The following is a 5,833-nucleotide window of genomic DNA, read 5'->3' on the forward strand; positions in this document are numbered from 1 at the left end:
AAAATCTTGATACAATACTGTATCAAGATTGCTGCTTTGGTAAAGTCACTGGTTCTTTCTAGCACGATTAATGTCTGAATTCAAGTGACGCTACCGTCACGAGAGGAACTGTCAGGGTGAGCTACTGAGCGTCTTGAGTTGTGTATAAATAATGAAACTTGTTCTGAACTAATCAATCAGTTGGATACACAATGCATCGTCACATAGTTATCTCCACCAGGTCAAAGGTCAGGGACTGAGATGATGTTGTGTGGGTGCGTGTGCGCGTGCGCGTGTGTTACACAGAAGCTGTAAGACACGTGCGTGCAGAAAACACCTATCTTATACCCAAATTTGAACCACATGTTGTTGGACCTCCAAAAGCACTTGACTCGCCACAAAATGTGAAACCCACAACTTACACAGCCCTGAGAAGGCCACATGGTCTGGCAGAGATATGCGCTCTGAGGAGTGCTCCTTTCTAGCTTATTCACCTTACTCCTGGCCCCGTCCCCGGCTTCCTGTTCATATCCTGAAAGAGACTGAAAAACATCATTGGTTTCCTGTGTCCTTGCATTAAAGTGTCAGTAGATGGCGTTCTGGGCTCTGAATGAACCTGTGTTTTTTTGTGATTAATACTTTTTATTGGGCTTACTTTCTAATATTTGTTAAACCAGTGGTTCCCAAATCTTTTCATATCAAGACCCCAGATTAACATATTTGTCCACAGTCGCAGACCCCCATCTGAATGTGGTGCCAGGGACCTCCACACAGATTTGTGTTTCAAAAATATTCAAAATATTTTCGTTTTTTTTCCTCAATATTTTTTAAATAGCAAATACACAAACTCACAATGTGTCGCAATGTGACACATTGTGAGCTTGCTGATCTGCTATTTTCAAATGTAAATGTAATGTAAAACTGAGCCTAGTTGCTTCTGTTGGGCTTATTTATTTGGCAAAATCTGGCAACAGACGATTCCCTGTCACTTCCTTACTTGGGAGGAAGTGAAAAGATGTTTTTTTAGCAGCACACAGAGAAAAACTCTCTAGCGCCCTCTCTAAAAGGCAATGGCAGCCTACCTAGAGAGGGCCAGGAATAAGGTGGATATAGCCTATTGCTTTTGTCACTCCAGTAAAGATAATGTAGGCTACTACCAAGAAAAATCAATCACTTTGGTAGAAACGTACACAGAAATGTTTTTATATAGAAAATGATCATGCTATATGCGTTTGTGAGCAGCCAGTGCTCAGTAATTACCAACCACCAAACATCAGTAGATCTGCATTAAAAACATTGCGTGTTACAGTATATTCATCAGAGACATTGACCATAGCATTCATGTAATGTAAAGAGGCTGTGCAATGTCAAATATCAGTGAATAAAATCTGCCCACAACGTTGTCTGCTTTGAAAATGAGAATGTAGGCTACTGTACTCAGCTCCTTATTGTTTACATATAAGCTCACAGCCAAAAGTTGTAATAATAAAACAGGTGTAATAATAATTAAAAAAGATGTGATCAAACAGACCAGTCTTTGCCTTATCTTTTTTGCCAAATTCTTCTACAGCGTTTGTCTTTTATTTTATTTTTTAATTTATAGTATTAGACCACCTCCATATCGCTGTTGTCAGGTGGAAACCTTGTACATGTATGTCCAAAACCTTCCCTTTTTTTATTTTAAAAACGATTTAATATGAGGCATTGTGTGCTTGTAGATCTGCTATTTTCACTACTTTTGTGCAAGACATTTGTATATGATGAAGTAGGGCTTTAATATACCAAAATAAATTATAAACTGTTATGTTTCAGAAATGTAAAAAACAGCCTGCGTTCCAATGGATCCGGTGTAGTTATTATTTAGTCACAAGTTCTTGTTAATGGGCGGGCGGGGGGGGGGGGGGTGTTCTGGCCCTGTTACAGATGTTGTCAAAAAATCATGCAGATCGGTACACAGTATCTCTGTAGCCGTTAAATGGAACGGGTATTTCTTACATTGATGCTCCTACATATTAGCATGCAAGCACCAGTTAAAGTTACTTTCCATCCCTCATATACTGTGTGCACAGTGCACATCCCATAACCCACACACTGCACATCATTTCGGAGCTCATATCTTTGAACGGGTAAGGGCTAGTTTATAAAAACCAACAGACACATTTAGTTCACTTCAAAAAAGCAGAAATAGCAGATGTACAAGCTCACAACGCATTGCGTTGTTTGCTACTTTAAAGGGATTTCTAACCCCATGCAGACTTTAAGTCATGGATATTTGTAGTTTTTGTTGCATTCTTAAGTAAATAATTTGAGGAGACTCTTTGTGTCTCCATAGGGAACAAAGGAGGCGCTTTGTGTCTTCATAGGAAACCACTGGTGGTCATTGAATTATTGGCTTATAGTTTTGGGGTGAACTGTCCCTTTAATATGGAGATACAAGGTTTCTGCCAATAATATGTTATTAATGCTGAGATTGTTGCTCAGTCAACTTTCTGTGTCTCTTTTGGATGAGCCCGTCTACTGTCTGTTCTGGTATCTTAACACACGCAATTATAACTTATTGTGTTCCTAGAACTTCCTACTGTAGTTTCTTGTGCACTTTTGTCTCACTCCAACACTAATCAAATCAACTGACATCACATACACTTCTGTGTTAATTTACCTGTGACTGTGAGCGTAAAGTTCACACATTTATTTGATGTGCTTAACAGCAATATTTAGCGCTCAAAGGTTGCAATTCACAATGAGACCGTAAACTAATTGCTTTTGAGAAATGAGATTCTGATTCATAATGTATAACTCTGAAACTCGGTCTGTACGTTTTGGATTGTTGCCGAATTTCGCCAATGAAATCAAGCAAAATTGCTGTTCTAATGAAGTCTGTCTATGGGCATTCTACAGTTTAAGATCTTTATTTAAACAGAATTATATGGCGGCAATTTTCTAAATATTATTTGAAGAATTTCTGATTTGTTTTGTGGCTGGCAGCACCTTTACTGAAGATTGTGAAGAAATAGAGGAGAAAAACGTCAAATACATACATACATACATACAGTACATGTGTGTACATAATGGCAGGCATCATATGTTATCACATCAAATGATTAGCATCATACAGTGGAGAGATTGTCGAGAGACAGCAGAGGAGTTTTTAAAGGCAGCCTTTATAATTATGCGTCTCAGTAATTGTCACTGTTCATGACATTGTGTGATAATAAAAATCAGATAATTATCTAACTAATGCACATACATTATGTGACAATGTGACCTCCTGTGAAGGAGATTAGATAATCACAGTGGTGTTCCATCTGTTACATATTAGTAGATGTTTGTGGTCTGCCGCAGCATTGCTGTCAGCATACTGTATCGTCTGTATGCCTGGATTGCCTGCTACTTGGAGAGAGCACATTCTGATAATATCCAGTTGAATTTTATCTGAGCTCAATTAGTTACACATTTTTACCCAATAATGCAAGCATGAAAGCACAAAGAAAGAGTTGTCCAGAACCACCGACCCGACCACTACATCCATATATAGCCATCATGGAGAGACGGTTGTCCAGAAACACCAAATCACCAATCCGACCACTATGCCCCTGAACCACTTCAAACTCAGCATGTGTATATTAGTGAGGACCCGAGGGCTTGATGCCGCCAAGTGGGATTTAAGTTGGTCGGATCATCGTGGATCTCCCAAACATATTGATAGAACCTGCAAATCCCCCATATATACGCTGATGTTATCAATATGATGTTGTAGACGGGCCTAGGCTCATTAGGGCATGCCTGACATGGAATACGACAGCAGCGTCAGTTCAGAAAAGACACCAGTCATGCCATACCTTAGCAACAAGCGCGATTACAGTACATTTTATTATTTCCCCCTAGCTGTAGCCAAGGTATGGCAGCTGCTATAGCTTGCCATACCCAATTGATGCCTCTGGAATATGATATATGGGCATAAAACAGACACAGATAGACAGACACAGAAATGTCCATATACAGGTATATGGGTATAAAAGGGACACTGACAACAGGTACAACAGGGTTTTTGTGATCATTTTAATGCTGCATTTAAAGGCTACTTAAGAAAAATTTGGCATCCTTTCAGAATTGAGGAATTATTCATGTGCTGTGATATGTGCTATGTTCATATCATTTATTCTTCTCATTTCTTTCAGCTACAGTGTCGACGTCACAGTGTCGACGTACATGCAAATAAGGGAAGGGAATCAATGTGTCTGCGAGATGAGTGAGTGTGTTGAAGATGCAAATAATGGTGCTTCTTTTCAGCAAGTGGAAAAGCAAAACCATCTTATTTTACAATACACATTGGAGTAAACTGTGTATTGTATCCATTGTACAGACTAAACCAATCACCAGCACTGGCCAGTCTAACCTTCAAAGCAAATACCAAAGAAGCAAACAGTCTGTTGTAAATGTCATGAACTATGAGAGACTCTGAAGTAAGTTATACCTCCACTGTTAATGGGCAATATCAGAGCATGATTTCATTAGGCAGCTTAATGAAATCCACAAGCTTTTTATAGAGCATTCAAATGTCCACTGCAGTCATCGAAGTGATCGAACTGTCACAACCTGTCTCAGTGTCTCATCTCCAGATACGGCACATATTCAACTCCCCAGACCTTCTATTCTCCACTTATCCACCAGATGTCCTCAGACTTTACCTCCTTTCCCCTCCACAGGGGCTAAAGCCACAATGTTTCATATTTTACTTTAGAAATGGTCAGTATCATGTCAGTATCATGATACTGACATGACACTGACCACGTTACAGACATACTGACCATAATACTGCCATGATGATTCTGATCATGATACTGACCATAGCAGGTTTGTTAAACAAAACCAACCAGTGCTCCCAACTTAGCCAATCACAGGTTATCATTCTGAACTCAAGTCCTCACTACTTAATGTGGTCACTGCGTGAGGAGAGACAGAGGAGAGCCCATATGGTCCCACCAGCCTGTGGACCAGAACTCCAGAACTGGACACAGTGGACAGTGCTACTGTACCCCTCCCCCCAGTCTGAATTTATTACAGCAAGTAAGGTCTCTGCATTTATGTTCATCAGGTATGGCTTTAATAATGTTTTCCTCTCATGAAGGTGGGAAAGTGAAAATCCAACGCATTTCAAATGGTGGTGATACAAACTTTGAAATTTGAACATCGGAAATCTGTTCAGTATTACGTGCAGGATCTTGCTGATTTTGAAGGATCGGAGATACTGGGGGGTCAAGCACACATATTGCAATGTATTCGACTATAACATTGTAACCTTTATCCTAGTGATGACAACATGCCACCCTTATACTGTTCCATTTGTTCACTGTCCAAAGATTTGTCTCCATATAGCCTATCACTGGTTGCCCCACGAATCTGAGTTCTTTATTATATCTCAATTACCCCATTGCCCAGTGTCTATTCATACCTGCACAGTGCACACAAGTTGACACAACCCCAGAACATTGTCATCACACGCCCCAGACAGGCAGAAAGGTAGACAATGAATATGTATGAGAGAGAGAGAGAGAGAGCGACAGGTGCATGGAGAAGTAGAGACGATGTACAACTGGAAATTAATTGACACGCTACATTTTTATGGCTGCAGGAATGCCTCCTGGCAGAGATTTGCACCTTCCTAGTTTTGATATTGTTCATCATGATATGAAAAAAAAGAAGAAGAAAAAACACACATTCTCAAACACACCGAGAGAAAAAAAAGGTGACAGGAAGCAGAGTCCTTTTTACATTATTCATTGGCCTGTTTGCCAAGGGCTTAGGTGTCTGACTCCTGGGGAAAATGCATGAACTCTTTGTCCATTCTGCATTT

This window comes from Nannobrachium achirus (genome assembly GCF_963921795.1).
Source record: "Nannobrachium achirus genome assembly, chromosome: 4".
Lineage (NCBI taxonomy): Eukaryota > Metazoa > Chordata > Actinopteri > Myctophiformes > Myctophidae > Nannobrachium > Nannobrachium achirus.